The sequence below is a fragment of the Thunnus thynnus genome, chromosome 22, assembly GCF_963924715.1.
Source record: "Thunnus thynnus chromosome 22, fThuThy2.1, whole genome shotgun sequence".
Taxonomy (NCBI): domain Eukaryota; kingdom Metazoa; phylum Chordata; class Actinopteri; order Scombriformes; family Scombridae; genus Thunnus; species Thunnus thynnus.
In genome coordinates this window covers 13913674-13937701 of record NC_089538.1, presented here as the reverse complement: position 1 = coordinate 13937701, position 24028 = coordinate 13913674, and the positions used below count along the sequence as shown (strand labels likewise).

At 40.6% G+C, this 24028-nt stretch overlaps 1 protein-coding gene across 3 annotated transcripts in view; it reads right to left on the bottom strand.

Moving 5' to 3' along the window:
• The window catches only part of LOC137174363 (uncharacterized), a 121985-nt gene that overhangs the window by 45994 nt on the left and 51963 nt on the right, over window positions 1–24028 (bottom strand). The window contains exon 1 of one of the 3 annotated variants that reach the window (XR_010925351.1): window positions 1005–1210. The exons of 1 other annotated variant lie outside the window; for it this stretch is intronic. The gene's annotated coding sequence lies outside the window, so the exon portion shown is untranslated. Of the gene's footprint in view, window positions 1–1004; window positions 1306–24028 lie in introns of those variants that run through there. One more of the 3 variants, XM_067579595.1, reaches the window with a different exon arrangement.

Below are 24028 nucleotides of genomic sequence, written 5' to 3'. Positions count from 1 at the left end.
GATGTATGAGTTTTACATTACAAGGATTATTAATTATTATTAATTCCATCATAATTATTGAAATGATGACTGAGCTGTGTTCCAATACAATACACGCACCAATTATAGGCAGGTTTTATATTTAGCATACTGTATTACTTTGTATTCACATTCACAAAATTAAGTATACTCAAAAGAGTACGTATGCATACAAAAATATGCTTTATTTTTGATTGTACGTTTTGATGGATACCACTGTTCTACTGTATTGTATAAGACAGAAGGGACAAGAAGATGTGCACAGCTTAACAAAGTTAGAATAAATTACAAAAACAGGTATTATCACAGCTAATATTTAGTACATTTTGTATACTATTAGTTTGTAGTATGGAATTGGGAGACAGCATAAGATTTGTCCCAATACAGTCCATGAGTCATTATTTGATATTATCAAACCTGCTTCCTCTTATCACAGGAAAATCTGCATAATGAAGCCTTTATCAACAGCAATGTGACGGCAAGACAAGGTTTCAGGAAAAAAAATGCTTACGGAGAGTGAGATGTGACACCATTATCAAGATTTTGTAGAGCTTGTCAGTCGTTTCTAAAGTTCATCCATCTTGTGTGAAGTTCGGGTCAAACGTTAGCATCTTCTATTACATTCACTTTAGGTGGAATTATTTTGGTCTGTAGAGCAACTGCAGGAGAGGTCATTAATCTATGTTTTCTCCAAAATGGGGGAGCACAATCGATACTTTTTTATCTCATTGTGGCATGGACAGGGTAAAACATGCATCAAGACTTAGGCTTAGTGCAACAATATGCCTTGCTGGTGTGAGTTTAATGACTATATACAGACAAAAGTGGATAACCAAGTTTAAGAAACATGAGGAAAAACTTTGGATGCCTTGGAGGTCTTGTGCATCAGAGCGAGAGAGAGAGAGATAGAGAGAGAGAGAGTGAGAGTACCGGGGCCAAAACTCAACGTCTGTGAATTAGAGGAGATGTGCTGGCAGTGCAGTCACCTTGGTGGTCTTTATACGTCCTCCGGGGACAATTCTGCAGAAAAACAAAAGAGGTATGCAAGTCGGAGCTGCCCTGGCTTCACAGATGCTCACCTTTGTCTGTCCTCCTACTCTTTTTGCAGGCTGTTAAGATGATTGCTGATGAGCAGCAGCTGTGCTGAATGGAACACAGGTGTGGGTCATTAGAGGAGATTATCAAATCCTACTCAGTACTACTGGCATTGTGTCTATGAGACAAAAAAGAGCCAAGAGAATATTTACAATTTGGGATAAGCCTGAGTATTTTAGGACAAGTGATCAATTAAGGCACAAAGGTTTTTTTTTGTTTTCTTGGATGATTTAATTAGTGTAGCTCTGTGGTAGCTACAGATGAATTCATTTTAGTGCCAGAAAGTGGCCCAGCAGAACTGATCCCTGCATCAGGTGGTCAGTCGCTAACTGTCCATCCACTTACATGAAATTGGATACTGCAACACAGCTAACATGATAGCAACGTTCATTTTTAACCTTCCAATCCTCTCTGTTCCCTTAAACATCTACAAGATTAAGAGGGTTTGCAATTGGTTAATGGTGTGAATTCATTTTTAAGTCCACAAAAGTTAATCTCTAAGTGAAAGCGATTTCAGACTGAACCTGGGTTTGATGTATTGTTCTTGCATTGTTCTTGAACCTGTAGTAATTGATTTTTGGCCACTTGGGAGCCCAAGATTGGTGGGACAAGCTATAAACACAACATTGACATACTGTATCATCACCATCAACTTTGTCTGTCAGCAATTTGGTGCTGTGCATGCAGGTTTATCAGAGCTCGCTTGCTGAAAATGATACTAATATGCACACTGAGACTGAACCATAACAGACATAAAACCAAAACAAATCGCTGAAAGAGACTGTAAAGCTCTGGTGAATTTAGGGGAACTGCAGAATCGGATGATGATTCTGTCTTTTTCAAGTGACACCTTTAATATTGTAAATCATAATTTAACCTATTGTTCATAAGCACATTGATTAGTGCAGCTTTAAGGTTCACAAACCACAGATGCATTATTCAGTTACATAATGATGTTTGCAAATTTCCTTTAGAACTTTGACAAAAGCCAAACTATAAACATAGTAAACATTTTACTTTTTTGTCACTTTTTATTGCCATTTGCAACTTAATCTATCCTCACTCTTTTATTGCCATTCATGTTGTTTTAAAATCACTCTTGAGCTGTTACATATTACATCTTATACATAATGGAAGAACCATTAAGGCACACAAACACACCCCGCCTTGTTGTTGCTGGCCTTGGTGCTGAACCTGCACTGCCGTCAGCTTCTGCTGGTAAACAACTGACAAACTCAGAGTAGATTAATGCCAAACTGGTGAGCAGCACTTTGCATGTAAAGCGAGTCTAAGTCAGAAAGCAGCACGGTCAAGTGGAAGTAAAATAAATTTCCAGGATGACCAGTCCCATTCTCCTCATCTTGACAAGGTAACTCTCAGCAACTAAGAGAGACGTCTCCTCTCTGCATGCTCCTCCTCCAGATTCAGCCTCATCTTACACAAACATACATATGGGCCCACACCTCATTAGACAGACAGAGAGTGACATGACACGCAGCATTTCAGATGCTTTATTTGTATATATGTAAGCAGTCAGCACACCTGAAAACACATAATCTGTGCATGCATTTAAATGTGTGCAAATGTTTTGTTTTAAACACGAGCGCACACACACGCTGTTTCATACATTACTTTAAATCCAATTAGAATGTGTGATCCAGGAGAAGTCTTACCAGTGCACACACACACTCACTCACACACTGCACACACCAACCATTGTGCAACCAGCTGGAGTTTGTCGTTGCTCTTCTCCGAGCATTAATGTATTTCTCGCTCTCCTGCTCCGCGCGTCAAAGGATTACAGTCTCATTTGGAGTTGGCATTTTCCTCGTGTGCCACTGTCAGGGGACTGACTGTCTAAGCCACACTGCAATAAAATGTTAATCTTAGTAAGTTTTTTTCTTTTTCAGTTTTAAAATATTTTTCCCCCTATAATATGTGAAACATTGTCCTAGAGTACTGGGGTGAGATAATTCTTCCTCTTTCAGATGCAGAAAGAATTTTTCTATTTAAAGAGTCAATTCATGAATCTTGAAACTGCAAATAAGACAGTAGATGCTCTTTAAAAAATTTGGATTTAAATGTGTAAAATTACTTTTTAGCGGAGATATTTTCTGGCAGTGCAGTTTTCTTCAGTTGCAAGACACACAGCTTAAAAACCCTCCTTTCCTTCCTTCCTTCCTGTCAACTTGAATGCACTAATCTCTACTTTCTAGTTTCCCTCTCTCGCCTCTCTTTCACACTCACATTTATTATCGAGTCTTTGATGTCTGACTATTCTTGCTGCTGTTTAAAAAAAATTGGAACATTTGCTCTGTAAGTGTGGGAGAATGGAGAGACTGAAACACTGCAAAAGGTCTGAGCTGGCCAACTCACGATCAACCATCCACCCTTAAAGATGTTATATTAGCACACATACACACATATTCACAAACCACCACTATTCTAAACAAGTCATACAGAGCAAATGAGAGCAAAGCGTCGCACTGATGGAAGCAATGAGCCGACAGAAGGGAGGGGAAGGAGATGGGGGGGGGGGGGTGAAAAGTGTGAAAGATGAAAGGCAAAATGTGAAGAGAAAAGAGACGAGGTGACATATTAACACGGAGCAAACGAGCATTTGCAACATTTTTAGGCTGTATTTTACTTTGTGTGGCTGCTGTCGCTTTCAAACACGCTCATTCCTTCTTTCATCGTCTCATTCTTTAATTCTCCTTCCACTTATCAGCAATCCCTCCATCTCTCCTTTTCTGTTCCCTCCCTCCCCATGCCCACGTTGCTGCCTAGTCATTGAGATTCATTCGTTTGGCCTGACAGCTTTGGCAGATACAGCACTTAGTCCTTATTGAGGAGGTAATTCATCTTTAATTCTACCAACCCCTGCTGCAAGTTAGTCCTGCCTAAGTGTCTGCACAATACCATCACACATAAGTAGACTTTTTGCACAGATAAAGGAGAATCTAACGTTAATTTAACACCTGCTTTTCCAAACTCAACACAAAAGACTGCTGATACTATTTCTTACATTGATTTCACATGCACATTATCTCTGCACACCAAAATTCGTATGTGCTTGCTCAGCCAATCAAGATCTCCCTTTTTAAATATTACTGTATTTGTGTATGAAAGGGTAGGAGACCTAATTCACACCATATTTTGTTGTGGAAGGAATGGGCCAAAACTACTGCCCATGACTGCAATATCAGACCCCTAAAATGACCTAAAGAATTGCATATATTTAAATTTATAGCTAAGGGGTGTGGCTAGTGTATGACCAATGGTGACATTTGGTGATGGAGGCTGTGAGATCCAGTTGAAAGCTCAAAACCAATTGGTGACACTGTCAATGAACATTGGTGACATTGTTAATATAAGAAGTTGTTCAAGTTTTACAGAGCTCCAAATGCTACAATTAAATGCTGTGTGGTGCACTTAAAAAAAACAACAACTATAGGCTGGCACTACTGATAGCTCCAACCCTTCCGTATTTTTTTGTTAAATCACACCAGGGAGCAGTTCAGAATGGCTTGTTCAAATAGTGCAATTTCATCAAAAAATTGTAACAGCACTCATATTATCCAAGTTTACCACAAGTCTAAACAATGCTTGGTTTCCAGATTAGACCTCTTGTGGAGAATTGCGTAAAAACTGTGATTGATTGACATCTCCCTAATTCACTCACTCCAGAAAGGCACAGCAAAAAACATCAGCATGTCTTCCTGAAATACGCAGTGCTGAAGTTTTGGTGACAAAATGACTACTCATGCAGCTAGTTAGTGAACTATTGTAGCCGGCGAGCTAATGGCTAACATGCTAACGTGTTAGCAGTCATTAAATTTACCTTGCGAGGCAGCTGGATTTGCGAGATCACGACATCACAAGATCACCCGAGAATCCATCTTGTTAGGCTTCAAGTCATGAGCTTGTGTCCGAACCACCAGTGATTTGGACCAATCAGCGTCCTTTGAGGATTCTTGCGTGATCTCACAAATACAGCTGCCTCGCAAGGTAAGACAGTGATAGACAGATGGTTCATCCAATCACCTGCCTAGCATATTTTGAAAATACCTGCCCTTTTCCAGTTTCTTAGGACGATTTCTCAGATGGTTCTGTGTATTAAACCATCTGGCGCGTAGGGTTATCATCAAATAGCTCTCTGATCTCCTTTCACCTCTGAAGAGGAAAAAAAGCTGTCCAAGCTACAGTAGCTATTGCAGTTGCTTAATGGGATAATACGCTCACACAGTTTATTCAAGAGACATATTTAACATCAACTCCTGTTTCATAACTATCTGAAATCATGTTTCATTTTTTTGTAAATTAGGTTATACTCCAGTAGAGGAGAGTTAAATAAAACTGGACAGTGACGAACAGCTAAACTACAATAAATTCCTCCATTTTGAACCCTCAAAGTCTTCATTCCCTCAAGTTCACCAAAGCTAAACTTGCGGAAGATTCGTACTGATTTACTTCTACTCTGTGAACTGGATCCACTGATTGTGGCAATTCCATTGAAATTAATTTTTACCACAAAATCTTGGTGGTTTAAATGCTGGTGTGACTGGGCCTTTATGGCAGGACAACTTACTCCTTTACTATTTTTTATTAGCACAGACTTTTTAGTGTCCTCACGTATTTTCTAGCCTAGCTGTGCCCACATTCAACTTGATAAAAGATCTATAATCTGCCAGAAAAAATGAAAATGTGTGTGGGTGTTTAATATACTGTAATTACAATAAATTATTGTGTCACTACTGTAGCCAGAGAGCTAATGGCTAACATCTTTGTACTGTGCCGTTTACTCCCACCTGGAATTTTGGTCTCAGGATTGTACATCATTTTTATTGTGAGTAATGTTGAAAGCGTTATATTTCTTGCTCTCAGTAAGTTATAATATAAATATTTTAGCACAGACACCCAAGTGCCCAGAATTCAGAACGCTCTGTATGAGTGTGTTTTTCACACAAACCCACTAAATTGTTGCACATACAACAAATTATGACTGCAAACACCACAGCTAGCAATAAATAATCTATGCTAATATGTTCTCTCCATAGATTCCTACTGAGTGTTTTATGCCATTTGCAAACAATGCAAGACTCCATGCTGGTTAACACACAGAAACACAAATCGTCATGGCGAGACAGAATGGGCTGCACTGAATCCCCAGGCCACCTCACCGAAATACATCCAGACAAACTCCTCTCCTTACAAACACACATCCAGAACACACACGCACACATACGTTAGCCCCACAGAAAAGAGAGGGATTCCCCAGACACACAATCACAGGCACGCGTGTGCATATACAGGCACACATACATCCGGTGCATGCGCAGACATCTACACATAGTCGCAATGCTTACACACACAACTGACCACAACATGCAAGCATCTGAGGAGATTTATTAACAGAACTGGACAGGAGGGAAGAAATCTGCCTTGCTAAAGGGCCTAATGACCTCATCTGTGGCCAGCAGCCGACATGACTGATAACGTCCAAGAACACACACTCAAACAGACGCACACACATCGCCGGGGGCTCGTCCTTTCCTGCCCTCTCCGACACTGTTCTCACTGTGTTGTAAGGATTTAATTTTACACCATGCTACATTGCACCCTGATTAGCAGTGAGCTGCACCTTCCTTGGATTAACAAAAAAAAAAAAAAAGAGAGAGAGGAGAAGTGCGTACACTGTCCGTTTCAATACACTGAGCTGGGACTGGTACAGTAGGGCTCTGTTTTCTTCAAATAACTGAAATACACTGCATCACACACAACAAATAAACCTAAAATCCACTGCAACATCACACACACACACACACACACGCTCTGTCTGTTTCTCTTTTTTCATTTTCTCAGCACCGCACAGCTCTAAACAGAACCACCTTAACTCCATAAGACAAAGACATGACAAAGACAAAGACAGGGAGGTAGAGAGATGGGCACGTAAGAACTGGATCAAAAGATGTATTGAGATTTTCAGAGAGATGAAAAACAGATCATTTCACCTCCTACTGGTGTTTCATTCTGACCTGTTCTCTCATATTCTCTGGATTTCTCTCTCTTTCTTTCATTCTCCTTTAACACTGGCTGGCTGGACCCTGTGTTGTGTTATGAGGCGTGTATGTGTGTGCGAAAGTGTGCTTGCGAGCATTTGTTTGCATGACATAAACCCTTGTGACAGGTCTGAGCATAGCCGACTGATGATGATACCAGCCGCACACACACACACACACACACCCCTTTCACAGCCTCCTGTCTCCCCCTTCATCTCTTTTGTTTCCCTCTCATTTAAGCCCAGGGTTTTCTCCTGCTCCTCCTCCTCTTTCAACTATTTTTCTCCTCTATGCTGCATTTGTCAAGGCTTTCACCATTTTCCGCTCTCAGACCGGGGCTCAGCTAGTTACCTTGTAGATACAGTAGATACAGTAGACAAGTTGTGTGGGTTTTTGTGCGAGCCTTCTTCGTGCAACATCATTAAATAGGCTAGATAAGCCAGATATGTGCTCTGCCTACCTGCCTCCAAGGCCGTTATTGTGTGTGTGTGCATGAGTGTGTGTGTCTGCAGCGAGACACCCCTTAAAGTGGATTTTCAACTAATACCCTACAACTTACTTCAACCCACCCTCTGGCTATTTTATTTTCTCTCCAATTTCTTGTGTTGTGGTGTACCAGCACGCTGTCTGGCCCCATGCTGTTTCCTGGATATTTCTCTCTCTTTTTGGGGGATTTTTCTTCTCATTTCTTGCGCCTGATCCATTAGCAGCCCTATAGCGTAAAGCTCCACCGGCTCAGCTCTCCAGGATTGGCTGGAAGAGATATCCATTTCTAGATGTAAATAAATCTGTTACTTCCCTGACAGCACAATTCATTAGCTCTCGCAGCAATCTGCCTGTTCACGCAGAGTGCTTTGACGCAGCGGCAAGTGTGTGTGCAGCAAAAGAGAGAGGGGGGGTTGGTGTTAGGAAAATGTGTCAGCTTGCTCTTTGGAGGTTTGGGTGTGATTACAGGAGGGAAATACTTTCGGGGGGGGTTAACAGTGAGTAACTGCAGTATTGCCCATTCTGTTACCTCATCGCTGGCTGTGTTTGCTTTATTATTAATTGAGTTGAATGATTTCTTGTTCTCTCTCAAACTGGTTGACTGACATGTTTTCAGGAGAGAGTATGTAACGACTCAGTTTGAAACATACTGGACGTGTGTGTGCTTGTATTGTACAGCACACACTTTTCATAATAGAGCAAATCCGCTGCTTTGGTTTTTCCATTTTATAATTTTCTAAAGTACAAGACTCCTACTTGAACTGCATAGTTGTTGCTAAGAGGAGGTCAAGGTGGATGGCTGGTCTTGTAAAGTGAAGGTTTTTTCCCCAAGAGACCAGAGTTTATGTCTAACAAGTCATCCAAATTAAAAGAGTCATTGGCCCCCAGACTGTAACACAAATGTTTTCTAATCTTACAATCCCATCTGTATGACTACATTTGACACTGCCTTGCAAATCTGTTATAAATCACTGTACATTTTCTGATCTGACACCGCTATGGTTAAGGTTTGGTTATGTTTAGGAAAATAATGACTTAACCACTTTGTTAAGGTTAAGGACCTATCATGGCCATGGCCAATGCTCCCGATGGATTAGAGTCCAATTCTACGGCTGCTAAAGGGCTTGTCACTTGCAACTAAATGTGTTGTTTTTCTTGCCAGGACCTTCACTTCATGTCCTGCACTTCACATATTGGTTCTGACTATAAAACACTTGGTTAGGGTCAAGGTTAAATGCTTTGTGTTGTCTAAACAAAATCATTAAAAAGTTAATCACGAGTTCAGTTTGAACATTTTGCGTAGGTAGTGAACAATTTGCAGATACGTGATGGTCATAAAAACATGGCCAAATAGAGTTCCTTCAAGATGAACTACTGTATATTAGCTAATGCAGTAATTGTAAATGAAGTTCACATGCTAGCAAAGAGCGAAAGACAGTAGTTACATGCATACAAATTGTGTTTAGTTTTCTTTATAAAACATTTAAATTGAAGTGAAGGAGTAAAGTCACTGCTCTTTTTCTCTGAATTCTGGGTGAGTTGCATTGAATCCACATGGATCCATCTGCGAGGTCACCTTAATTTTATAGTTCACTATCAAAAGTATAACTAAGTCTGGCGTTTTAGCTACAGGCACTAAAATGTGTAAGGACATTGAACTTTTGACAGCTGCATTTATTTGTAACAGGCCCTCTATTTACAGAACCACCAAAATGAAATTTGATACATGTTCACCAAATGCCACACTGAGAAAAATTATTTTCTAAGCATTTAAATGTGTCACTAGGTTACTTCATGTCATCTAAAGAATGACAGGAGCAGTATTGAGTCCATGGGACATTGAACTAAGTACATTATAGACCTGTACTGCTTATAAGCATTATTCTTATATTGATCCCCAAACACTACACTTGCATTTTAATGGGTTAGATTATGTTTTAAGATTGTTCAGTTGCTGTTTTATCCTGTTAATAACTAACTATTTTTGCATGACACCCTGTTTTGATGTAATATTCATAAATTGCTTGCATTTATGGGTGTCTGCAAACAGTATGATTATGTCTCCCAACCTTATTTAGTCTTCTTGGTCTTTCTGCTTTCCCTCTAGTGATCAGATCGGCTCTAGTGATCGGTGAGTTGAAACCACCCAGTGAGAACACTTCCACCCTGTTAAAATCCACTTTGTCACCGTTTCCCTTGGAGAATCTAAGCACCTTATCAATGTGAACACTTTGCCAGAGAGCTACCTGATGTTTTACGTCAAAGCCCAAAAGAGTCTGTAGGAAACAGAAAACCTGTGTTTGGTAAGGAAGATATGATGTAGTAAGTAATGTTTAGGACTTTCTTATTCATACATTCAGGTGACTGGCTCCCTATACCTGACACCATGAAGAACAATTAACTTAATTTGCTAATTTTCTTTCTTGACATATGAAAGTCAGAGATTGATATCATACGAGAGTGGTATCAATCTTCTCATCTTACTCTTGTCAAAAAAAAAAGTGAACACACGTATTGCTTCATGAATAAATTAATTCACTCTGAAATTGTTTTTGTCATCTGACATTCAATTCTCTAAATACAACCTGACCGCTACACGCTGCCAAGCAGCCAGTGCTTCACTGATTTGGTCACATACGGCAGTCCAGAGAAATGGCAAACCTCATTCATAAAATCTGTAACAGATGCCATACATTCATTAACAGTTCTGAATGCTCCAACTGCTACTGTAGCCAATAGCATATCTGCTAACAAGGTTTGCAGGGCACACTGTGAGTGACAGCCAGCTCAGGCTTTCAAAAGTGAGACTGAAGCTTTCACTGAGTAGCTGATGGCATCACAGACAATTTGTACCGAGAATCATTCCTGACACACCACTTTTCAGTTTTCATAAACGCTCAAGATCTCAGTTGGGGTTCATTTTGTGTTGCCTATTTGCTAACAGTGCTGCTAACAACTAATAGCTCATAATAAAAGTGCAGTGACAGTGCTATTTATTTAACAGTGGTCTGGTATTGAGCCCAGATTCTCACTGTTGGTGGATGTGATTAAGGACAAGGAATTGTTTTTAGTTTTGAAGGAGATTTTATACAGTGAATTTCATTAGCATGATGTCATCTATTTTTGAATGAGCTGCTCGTTGCAGATGTCAAGGTTGTTGGAGTCATAAAACCTGTCTACTAAGTAAACTGTCCTGCTGAATTTACTTTGAAATCACCCCCCTAAATCATTTGAGTAAACTGGCTGCTTTTAGGTGTTTTCAGTGCAACAGAACACAGTTAGGACGCAGACCTTTTAACTTGCTTTTTGCTAACAAAGACCATGCCACTTATCGTATATATGCAGCATAGTTTATTGGAATGAAGGTTGGGGGTGGAGGCTTTGGATAAGGTAAAGATCAATGGGATGAACTGGGGGTTGAAAGAGAATTGATAATAGTTGTAAAGAGGAAAGAGCCATGATGAGAAACCATATTGTATCGTATCGTATCGTTACTGTATCAGGTTTTAGCATCTTTCAGCTCACTGTTTTGGTTTTTATCGTTTTGGTTCACTCTCACTGTTCTTATCAACCTTGTTTCCAGCTGTGGAAGGCAGCTGTTTTCAGTGAAAAATCTCTGATAAACCCACTGTACACCACCTGCCCAGCACCAAAAAGCAGACAAAGTTAGCAACTAGCTGGTGAACACAGAAGGAGCATTAGTAGCAAAAGAGACAAGTTTTAGCGACCAAAACAGAGCTAAAAGGAGAGTGAATAATGGACTTACTGTACATTCAGGTGAGCAGAACACAAGACTTCAAACTAATGTTAATATTGTGTGTGCATGATATGTGTTTAGGTAATCAAAGGTTTGCCATATCAACTTTATAAATTATGTCAATACTGTGGGAAACAAAAGCAGCCAAAAAATAAATTAATACAACTTTAACATCTTACCAGGCACACCCATTTTTGAGCACAACATTATGCACCCAAAATATAAGTTACTATTCTTCAACCTTTCATTTGAGAGGCAACTCTTTTAAATTTTACAACCAGAAAGTCAGAATGAGTAGTGATCCTGAACCAAAGTTACAGAGGCATAAGTGTCCCACAGTGTCATTTAACAGGTTAAAGGTGACTAAATATACATTTAAAATATATTTAAATATGCGTATGTTGAATTATGACTCATTTTCCTCCTCCAAAAATATTCTAATACTATTACCATGCAGATTAGCCACTGAAGCACATTACAGGTCACTAAATAGAAACCAATGGCAGGTTCATACTTGCTTTTAGCTTTAAGTCTCCTTCCAACAAGTACTGTGCCCTGTCATATCTTGTTGTGTCATTCTGCTATGTTAGCCTCTGCCCCCATTGCTGTCTTTATGTGCTGCTTAGGCAAATATAGACAGAGTGTGACGGCAATAGTGTCTCTCCCTTTGGTCCTGTGGTGTGTGTTTGTGTGTTGCAGGTCCTTGAATGGGTGGAGCTGAGGTGCCATTGAGCACTAACTGGGAACACCTGGCCAGTGTCCCAGAACTTCCGTAAACCCACTTGCCCTGATTGATGAATAAATTTCAGTTTATTATTGCTAAGTTTGGCGTGCATCTCCCTTTTTTGTTGTGGCCCACAAGTCGGTCATAACAAATAGGGGGCTTGTCCATTTAAAAAGTGCTAGGAATTTAGTTTGTTAGGTTTTGAGTGAATTTGATATTTTTGATCATTTTGATAGGTTCTTGAATTTGGTTTAGTTGAGTATTTTGTTTGTAAGACTGTTTAATTGACTGTGTGCATAGTAATGACTCTTTGCTTTCATGTGTAACTGAGGTCACCTGCTGGGGGATTTGCTCTTGTTGGAGTTATGTAATAAGCCTTATATGGTAAGTTTGTTGCACTCTGGAGGATGCACCTGAGGTGTTTTTCTTGGTTTTCATGGTAGCAAAAGACTTACTTTGCTCTGCGGTTGTTGTTTCTGGCTGTGGATATTGGCTGGGGCATGAGAAGGTAAGTGTTGATCCACTTGTGTGTGCATTATTTATGGTAGTGGGTCCCCTGGTAGTGGTGTCTCCCCTTTGGATTTTGTCTGCGCGGTTATAGTGTTGGGGTATGGCGGTTAGAGCTTCCTTTCCCCCCTTCCCCTGAGGAGGGGGTTCCCGGTGTTCTGGTCACCTCTCTCGGTCCAGTGGGCTTTGAATGCATAAATACCCGCTGCCACTCCTCATGAAGACTAGGGGGGAGTTATGCAGTTAGATTTTTGGTTAGGTAGCCAGATAGAGGGGAAAATGAGGCATCTGGCCTCGCACTGGTGGGTCTTAACACGTTGCAGGCTCTTGTTCTCAGGTGTGATTGTGATTACTGTTTTGTAAATTATGGAGTAAACAGTGAAAACACTTGGCAAGGCACCAGCTGAGAGTTTTATTGAAGTTTACTGAAGTTTAATTTGTTTAAGATGAAGGTGTTGGGCACTATTGACACAGTAGAAGCTGCACAAAGAGTTGCTCTTGCTGTGCATGTACTTAGAGAAGGAGTAGAAAGTTGCAGTCGAAAAAATGTGGCAGGGTATGAAGATGGAGAAAGTGCTGTCATTGGAGAGTATGAGGCAAGAAATTGAACAGCAAAACTTGAAATACGGAAACAAAAACTGAATTTGATTCAGGAGGGGAAAGTTGCTGCTGATGTTTTACTTACTGACGATCCTCCTAGAGCAAGCAGTACCCTAGGAAATCCTGTTGATGATTTTAGTGATTAAAGGTTAGTTCCTAGATTTAATGAGAGGGATTCTGAAACTTTTTTCTCAGTGTTTGAGTGGTTGGCTGACGAACGAGGATGGCCCGATTCCATGCGCATGTTGATGTTGCAATGCGTGTTAACCAGCAGGGCTCAGGAGACTTATTCTTTTTTGAGTAGCGGTGATTGTTTGAAGAACAGCAACAGTGCAGGAGTTGGAAAACAGGTGATAAGTCACATCTGGAGTTTGTGCATGATATATCTACCCATTTTGGTGGTGTGCTGCAGTCAATGTTGATTCTCATGAGACTCTCATGAGACTAATTAGGTCATGAGACTGCGTGACCTGATTATTCTGGAGCAATTCAAAAATTCGCAACCTGTAGCAATGAACATAAGGTTGAAACGGTAGCTGAAGCTGCCACATTGGCTAATGATTATGTTCTGACTCATGGTGGGGATAATTGGCATCCTAGTGTGCGGGGTGGCAACGGACACGAGGAAAGTCACTCCCCTTTGGGTGTGTATGCGTCTAGTTGTCTAGCTGTCAAAACATGATGTGATGCTGACAAAATTTGTAATTATAATCATAAGCGAGGCCACTGGAAAAGTGATTATTATGCTCTTCGATCAAAGTCCAGACAAATTGGTGTTAACCCCAAACCGGCTATATTTGTTGCACCAGTTTCTAAGCTGTCTGGGTTATAGGAGTGTAGGTTGAAACCACAGGTTTCCAGCCCTGAGCTGCAGTCTTATTTGCGGTTCATAACTGATGGTCTTGTCTCTCTGGTAAGGAGTGATGAGAAGATTCATGTCAAAATCTTGTAATGCGGGTACTTTCGATTCATTCATTTCAGAGTCAGCCTTGCCATTTTCAGAAGACATGGGTTCTTTCATACCGGTACTGGGAATCGGGTTAAATGTTCTACGTGTACTTCTGCATAAAATAACATTGTGCTCTAATCTGTTCCACGGTGAGGTGGCAGTTGGCATGCACCCTGGCTCTGCCAATGGAAGCTTTTATAATGATTTTGGGTAATGATGTAGCGAGGAGTCAGGTGAGGGCTGAGGTTCCACCTCCAGGTATTGTTGCTTCAGTGCCCCGGTGAGCAGTGAGCTGGACAAGAATGCAACGGAATTTCTGGATGTGTTTAAGGTGTGCGCTGTGATACGCCCAGTGAGCTGCGCACAGTTGGATGACACCACTGAAAATGACAACATGCCACAGCAGTTTGATTTGACATTTCCTGACATTCCTTGGTCTGTTTCTCAGAGTGAGCTGGTGAAGGAGCAGCGTGTTGACTTGTCTCTGAAGGATGTGATGGAGAGTGGTGTGATGGTGAGGTTAAAAACCATGCTCAGTGTTCCGAAGTGCCCTCAGAATGATGTGCTGATAAGAGAGCGGGTCCTTCAGGGGGAAAATATGGTTAGTGAGCCTGTTTACCAAGTTATTGTGCCTTCCAGGTTTTGCAGTATGGTGTTGCAGGATTCACGCGATGAGTCTGGCCATTTGGGTGTCAGGAAAATATATGACCACATCTTGAGGTATTTCTTTTGGTCCTGATTGAAAAGAGATGTTTCTGCTTACATTAAGTCATGCCATATAAGTAAACCTAACCAGAGACTAAGACCCACTCCATTGTGCCCAATACCAACTACAAGTCAGCCTTTTGAACATCTTATTATTAATTGGTTGGGCCCACTACTTCCTAAATCTGACATCAGTTACCTGTTGATGCTGATGTGCCAGAGCACAAGGTACCCAGCTGCATATCTGTTATGTGCGATCACACTCAGGTCTGTGGTGTGTGCTCTGTCACAATTTATGTACATCTTTGGTGTTCTCAGTGTAGTTCAGTCAGACCAGGGGGGTGAAACTTTTCATCTCACTTGTTTGCTCAGATTCTGTAACAATTGCACATTAAACATAATCAGACGTCTGTTTACCAGCCAGGGCACCTAGAGCGTTTCAATCGTACACTTAAGTCAATGTTGCATGCATATTGTACCCAAATTAATGGAGACTGGGAAGAGGGTTTGCCCTGGCTATTGCTGTCTTCTAGGGAGGTTATCCAGGAGAGCAAGGACCAGAACAACCTTTTGTTTGGCGCTTTTGCAGGACCATTGGAAAGAGGCACTCCCGCCACAAAACTTGATTGATTACATTCATGGCTTTAGGTACAGGCTTTATAAAGCCCAGGAAGTGGACCAGATCAAGTTAGTGTCTGCACAGGGCAGGATGAAAAAACTTTATGATAGTCAGGTTGAGAATCATGTTTTTCTCCCAGGAGATCGGGTGCTAGCTCTTTTGCCCATTGCAACCTCTCCATTTCAGAGTTCAGTGAAGTCTTCTGGCCCATATTCTGTTGAAAAGGTGTTGTCAGATCAGAAATATTTAATAGCTACTCCTAACCGTAGAGCCTCTACTCTACTCTAGCTCTGTCAACTCTGTCCACTCCTGTGCGCATCAGTCAGTTAGTAAGGCCCTGATGAAGCTGTTCTTTATGGTCATCTTAAAAATTGAGTCCTTGCAGAATCTGGATGATTTATTGGGTCATTTGAAGGTTTCCAAAAATGGTTAACTTGCTGACTTAATTAAACAATACCCATATTTGTTTGGCAATACGTCTATGTGCACACATTTGATTAAGCATGATATAGATGTTGGAGACTGAACTGATTAGCCAGAGGTTTTATCATGGTCATCCGCAGACACGGAAATATCTTTATGCAGAGGTCATGTATATGCTTGATAATTGTATTGCAGAGCCATCGTCACCCAGTTGGGCATCAACTTGTCTGCTGGTACCTAGGGTCAGACAACACTCCAAGATTCTGTTCAGATTTCCGCAAGGTAAATGATGTTACAAAGCCAGACTCTCTTCCACTTCCATGTATGGAAGACTGTGTTGACCAAATTGGGTCTGCTAAGTTCATCAGTAGGTTTGACCTGCTGAAGGGCTATTGGCAAGTCCCTTTGTCTAAAAGAGTGCGAGAGGTTGCTGCATTCATTATGCCCACAGACTGGGAATAGTGCCCTAATGTGTATTTATTTGCTCTCTGTTTTGTTCCGTCTTCCTGTAGGCCTCTCTCTTTCCTCTTAAATAAGCTTTCATGTGTTCTCCCTTTGGTCCCGTGGTATATGTTTGTGTGTTGCAGATCTTTGGATGGGTGGAGCTGAGGTGCCATTGAGTACTAAATGGGAACACCTGGCCAGTAAGCCAGAACTTAAAGGCTCCAGTTTGGAGAATTTCGTGGTGTCTAGCGGTAAATTTGCAGATTGCAACCAACTGAATACCCCTCTCCTCATCCTCCCCTTCCAAGCATGGAGGAGAACCTTCGACGGCCACGAAATCCACGAGAAACGCGAAAGGCCCTCTCTAGAGCCAGTGTTTGATTTGTCCCTTTTGGGCTGCTGTAGAAACATGAGGTAGTTCAGGCAGTTCATCATGACAGGCAGGCATGATATAAATGGCTCATTCTAAGGTAACGAAAATACAACAATTCTTATTTTCATGTGATTATACACTAATAATTTGTTTTTCGTTACCCTTTTGTTTGTTTTTTTAAACTGACAACACGCACCTCACATTAGTCATCACATTCATACACTTTCAAACATCACAGACAATGATTTTCACACTTCATTGCATTTACTTTTGTTACTTACTTTAATAAATTTAAAGTTCGACGTGCGTCTCCCTCTTTTGTTGTGGCCCACGCGCCAATCATAACAAGAACCATTGCTTGTGTGAAATACAAAGCCACACAGTAAACCCCTGAGAAGGTGCATCCGCACTTTCCACACTGTTACATAATAGATGGCAAAGGAGAAAGGCAGCACAAAAGAAAGAGGGAGACTACTGTGATATGTGTGTGTGTATGTGTGTGTGTGCGCGTGTGTGTGTTTGTGTGTGTGTGTGTGTGCGCGTGTTGCAGTGGAGGGAGGGACAGAGAGAAAACTAATTAGCACAGCACTTTAAGCATCACGGGCCACAGACTGCTGCAAGTGGGGACTGCCACAGACAATCCCAGTCAATTTTCCCACTCAGCGGAGAGAGCTGAGGCATGCTCTGACATTGTGTTTTATCTCAGCGGGCCTCTTCACTCATGTCAAGAGCTGGAGAGAGAGAGAGGAAGAAAGAGAAAGAGAAGGAGGCAAGGTTGTTGGTCAGAGAGTGAAAAAAGAAGAGGAATTAAGAAGAGAAAGAGCAAAATAGAGTAACAGCGCAAAAGGGAGGCAGCTTAGGAGCAAAATCCAGGAAGACAAAGACACAGGCAGAGAGGGAGATAAAGACGGAGCTGCAGGACGTGGACAGCAATATTTGAATAGTTGCATGTATGAAAGAAATGTTGTTGTCTTTAAATATGCAAATGATGTTTCAAAAGAAAGGCAGTGTCTCAAAAATATTGGTGGTCCACTGATAATACATCACTATATCTAACCAATGGCATTTGCAAAAATTTAAGTGGATGTAGCTTATTCTCAGGAGACAGGGATGTGTGACCTGGAAGCAGCTCAATTGTGGATATGTTTCTCAGGTTTGAAAATAATGACTGCCCTTTGTGAGAATCATATGGATTTTGTGTTTAATGTTGCAATGCAGAGTTTGACTTACAACAGGGCTACTATGTGTATTTGATAAATACTGCACTGAAGCTCCTGAATATGTGGAATAAATACAGTGCATCACCCAACATGAAGACAATAGTCGCATGTAAGCTCTGTCCTGCAAGTGCTCATATGGCCCCTGTGTATGCACTTGTATCTAATCTGAATAAATCATTGTATGTGACAGTCTTTGCACCTTAACAGCTCTATTTTTATGGTCTGTCTACCATTCGCATAGATGCACAATACACATCTACCTTGTCACACGCTGCAGTGTGCATCAGACCAAACAGTTGGTCCACTGCAAATCCTCATGAATATCTTAGGTGGAATATGTCACCATATTGGCTTTGTTTTGGCTAAAAACCAGCAAAATCTTCAGCAAAGGATGTGACAGTGCTAGAAGATTAAATATTGTCAAGAATTGTGCATGTTTCTCCTCCTACCTCCTTTGTGGTCGGTATACAGTAGCTTTGCAAAAGGGGAATTAAAAAATTTGTGGAACAAATTAATGAAGTAGAATGTAATTCAATATTAGGAAGATCTTTAAATGATGCTGTTAAACATTAAATATTAAGTGTAAAAATCCAAATGAAGTTTATTCATTATGCAATGATCTCTGTTTCATGGATTATATCTCCCCATGCATGCTCCTCTTTCATTCTCTTATTTCCAGACACTAATCACCGCACACACCCTGTGAAATGATCGCTCAGTCATTCTCTGCCATTCTCCATGTGGGGGCGAGCACAATAAATGAAAATACAGAAGGAGTGTTGGAGACTTAAGCAAAAACAAGAGTGCTTTCTCTGTTTCTCCCACCCCGATCTCGCTTTCACACACACACACAGACGCAGAATCTGTGGGAATTCATTAGCCAGCCACTGATTTATGCCGCACTGTTGTCAGCGCATAATTAGCAGTTGAGGATTGTTTATGATGGCTTTGCAAGTGGAGTGGAAAGTGTGCAGCGAGGAGTGTGGTCCAAGGTCAGGACAGGCTGAAGGAAGAAAGGAAGGAAGGACAGCAAGTGGGAAGGAATAAAGAAAGAAACAAACACAAACAAAACAATGAGAGCAGATAAAAAGGAGGCACATTTAAATACAAGCTTGAGTTCATAACGAGAAACCGGTTTGTTTTTACTCATGTCAACATTAGAAATCACACAATAAATGTATTTCCTCGTTAACACAAAAATATGATTTTGTAAAAGCTTGTTATGTTGAGATCGAGCAATAATTATATTGTGCTCACAAGGAAACAAGTAGTAATTATCCTCACTGGTCTCCTATAAGATCCTGATATGTGTACCAAGTTGTATAATTACAGCCCAAACCCAGCTAAGGTTACAGACCATCATAAGATGCACCATGCAGCAACACACCAATTAAAAAGTTTTCATTTTACAAATATTTGCATTGCTCCTTTGTCTTCATTTACCCAACAAAAACCTCTAGTGGCAGTATGATGTTTGTCAGGGTGGAACTCTAGTTGCAAAACCTGAAAGGAAGTTTGTTTTAAGGCAATATTTGTGCCTAAACCTAACCAAACCTTGAAGAAATAGTTCAACATTTAGGGAAATTAACTTTTTTCTGATATTCAAATGAGAAAATTAATACCACCTTCAAGTCTGTGCATTATCCAAGGAGCTGGTGCCAGGAGGCAATTGGCGTAGCTTAGCATAGACTGGAAACAGTAAATAGTTACAGCACTTAAAGAGGATTTATTATGCAAATTTTCAGGTCTATATTTTTAATCTGGGGCTCTACTGGAATAGTTTTGCATGATTCACAGTTCAAAGAACTCCTTATTTAACTCATACTGGCTTTTTATGCAGCCCCTCAGTTCAACCTCTGTCTGAAACAGGCCGTTTTAGCTCCTGTCCCTTTAAGGCCGCCCTCCTGATGAACCCACTCTGCTTGGCCCGCTCTCTGGAAGCTGTTCCTCAGCAGACATTAACAAACCATTCAACAAACTATAGTAGTAGGATTTCACAAATTTTTCTCATTCTTTACTCAAAATTTCAACTTCTTAAATACATCTGTACATGTTTGAGCTGAAATCCGATATATGAAATATGAGAGTGGACAATGCAAACAACAAATGGAAAAACCTTTGCAACAACCTTAGCAACAAAGGGCATGCGAGACAAGCCAATATCAGCTTGTCAGCAAGGTAAAAAAAAAAAAAGGACGTCACAAATAAAGCTCTCAGAGCAGGTTGATGCCCTAGCATTTGACTTGCAGGCAGCATTTCTACATAGGTAACCTCAAGTTGTAGAACTTTTACCATGTTTAACATAGATATTCACCATCATAATAGTATATAAATAACAGAAAATCACAAAAGCATAATATGTCTCCTTTAATTCCCCCCTAAATCACATGCTGTCATCTTTACATCTCTGTGTACAAATTAGGCAAATAAGATGCAAGTTAATTTGTGAACAGGTGCTGAACAGGTGCTAGTAGGTGAATTTTTAAACTATTGGACACAGCCAGGGTAGATGCTTCCCTGTGCTTCCACTATTTACGCCAAGCTTCTTTTAACCATGGTGTGGTATGTCAGAAAATGTTAATATTGCTCATTTAAAAAAAAAAAAATCAATGAGAGATAACAAAGTTTGTCATTTAGCTTGGAGGACTCGGAGTTTTTGCATTTTTGGGCCGTAATTTGTTCATATTTTAAAAATGCCTTCAGAGAAACTGTGTCCTTGTTGTACCTTTGCATAATTTTATCTGATGTCAGTTTGAATGGACAAACTGCCATTGAGTTTTCTTCCCTTCTTCAAATTCTCTAATTAACTGTGACTGTATTATACATCAGATTGGGGCAGTTCATCGACCATGTAGTCATGGAACGGATTGGCTAGCAGTCTGTCCAATATTGCTATAGGCTACCATGTTTGGTGGAGAAAGGTCAGCGGATTGATATTCGCCCATGCTGAGCATCCTTTTTGTTTGTGAGCACACACACACATTCACTAACACACTTTTGGGACACAGAGCCAACAGCCATCATTATCCCTCTCTGTGCCTTTAACTTGCACACACACACACACACACACTTCAACACACACACACACAGCGCAGAAAATCAAAAGGCATGTTCGTCTCAGAAGGAGGCTGAATCAGTGTCTCATCTGATCACAGGTCAGCCGGCCTCCCTTCAGCAAAGCATGGCTCACAGTGTGTGCGTTTTATGTTTATGTGTGTGTATGTGTGTCAAATCAATACCCAGTTACAGACAGCTCAGCCCCACCCTGCCTCAGGGCCTGGGCTCCAGGGAACACACATACACACCTACACACAGAAAGAAAAAAAAAAAAAAGAGTCTGAGCTTTTAACCACCACATATGAGTCTATCTCTGCATCTGGCGCAAAGAGAGAAAAAAGAGAAAGAAAGCAAAGATAGGGAACGGTAAGGCGGCTGTGGACGGTAACCTCATGAGAAACTCGTCAAATCATGTGACCAGAAACACAACAGGGAGAAGAGAGGGGGGAAAAAAAGGAGGGAGCGAGAGATTAAAAATGACAGATAAGGAGTCAGAGCGACAAGGACAAAGAGAAAGCAGAAAGAAGAAATATGCAGACTGCAGAAAAAATAAAGACCCAGCAAAAAATGTGAATTGATGGCCTTTGATTTTTTTTTTTTTTTTTTTTTTGCTGTCCTTTCTCCTGCCGTAGCATAAATGACAATGTGTCATACAAGCCCAGCTGTGATTTTCCAAATCCCCCTTCACAGCTTTGTGACAGTGTGTGGAGGTGAGTCTCTTCTTGCTGTTGGAGTTCCCTGTAGCCGACAGCAGTTTCTCCTCCGTTTGTGCTTTTTACAGGCTTCTTTTATTGGTAGCTTTCTGAAAGTGTGGAGTTAGTACGAGATGAAGGAAGAGGAAGAGAATGAGAGAGGGAGATTCCTTCAGGCGTACGCTGTGCTCCTAACGTCCTGCCAAGGTGTAAATTGAACTGAAAATGTGATTTGACTTTGATTAAAAACTTCTGCATTTCAATATTTCATGTCATTTTCAACCCTGCCCCGTTCAGCCTCAGTGTCTCCCACTGAGAACTTAAAATTTCTTTCTGTAAAGGCTTTTTTGGTTTAAAGAAATAAATCGACATAGGAAATAGGCTTATTCATTTTAATTTTGAGAATTAGATGATAAGATTGACCACTCTAATGTATGTATGGTCAATATGAAGCTATCACAGGGAGTTTGTTAGCTTAGCTTAGCACAAAGACTGGAAACAGGGTGAAACAGCTAGCCAGGCTCTGTCTGAAGAAAACAACATCAGCCTACCAGCACCTCTAAAGCTCACTAGGTAACATTTTATATCTTTTTTGTTGAGCTGTTTCCAGTCTTATGCTAAGCTAACGCATCTCCTGGCTGTAGCTACACATTAGCTTGTCTACTTGTACTGTAATCTTTAAAGAAGTGCATAACTAGTCGTCATTGGAAAATTATTAAATCTTAGTAACCAAACTGACACAATACTCATTCACTTCTGTTTAGTTTTGACTAATTGTTTGAGCAACGCGAAAAGCTTCAAATATAAAAACTAGAGTAAAGACAGGTCAACAAGTCAACTTCCCTCCAAAATAGGACATTATTTTCATTATGAATATTCCTGCAAGGATTACTACAAGTTAATCAGATTTTTAAAACCACATTTAAGGATCCCTTCAATAAAAATTACTTTACAGCTTCTGTGTTACAAGTCTTATCACAAAATATTCTGTCGCCTTGCAAAAAACTTCCTTTGTCTGCTGGAGAAATTAGAAAATGAAACAGTTCAGTGCTTAGCTCTTGTGCAAAGCATTTTGAACAATCTGGTCCTACTGAAATTTAACCGAAATGTTGTTCACACCTACAGCCAGTGTGGTCTTTAAGATAACATTATAATAATAGCTTACATAGCCCATGGTGGGCAACCAGAAGTAAACATGTTAGCAGATTAGCTTGCTAGCTCGGCTACCCCAGTCAGTCACTTGACCCTCACTTTGCAGGTTGTTGCAGTCTGTCGAGTCTCCCCAAGAAATAGTTTGGCACATGACATGTTATAAGATAATTAATTGGTGAGCTTTAGGGGTGCTGGCAGGCAGATTTTGTTAACTTTCAACAGAGCCAGTTTAGCTTTTTTTCCGCTAATACGCAGAATTAAGCTAACCAGCTGTAGCTTTGTATTTACTGGACAAATATGAGATTGGTATCAATCTTCTCATCTAACTCTTGACGATAAACTCAACAAGTGTATTTCCCAAATATCAAATTATTTCTTTAAGCTGTAAAATCATTTCACTTATATAAATGATGGTAGCCTCTACGTATATCTAAGCATGCATAATGCACACGTCACCACCTTAACAATCAAAATCAGCACTCTCCTTTCATGTTCGATTCATTTGAGAGGAAACAAATGACCTCTTAAATGACTATTGATTGGATTTCCCTTTATCCTCTTTTTCTGGAATATTATGAAGACCCCAAATGGCATCTCAGAAATTTCATTCATCAACAAACACCTTTTGATTCCACCCATGCGCAGCACAGCCTTACCTAATCAAAACGCAAACCACAGATGGATGAAGAGAAATAGATTAGAAAGTCAGTTTCTTCAACGCTCTGCTCAGAATTTATTGATTGCCTTCCCTTTCTGCCCCCCCTTGTTTCTTCCCTTCTCTCTCCCTTCCACTGAATTTTGTGAAACTGCTGTAATCACCGGCAATTTGCAGGGTGCCTCGCAGCTGGACTCTTGCCCACTGCTGACAGAGTGCGAGCATGTCGGTGTGTAAAGATACTGTATGTGTGTGTGTATGTGTGTGATGCAAGGTAGGCACAAAAATTACTTTCTGTGTGCATTTATGAGTGTTTATATGCATGTGTGTGCATATGTGTGTGTTGAAAAAAGGTCTATTTTGGGAAAATGGGGACCATTTCAGTATTAGATTTGGTGTATAGGCTGATGTCCGGGGAGGGACAGGAAGAGATTTTTATAGACTGTTGATTACCTTGGGGGGTCCCTTGACTTAAATTGAGTTGGGGGCCAGA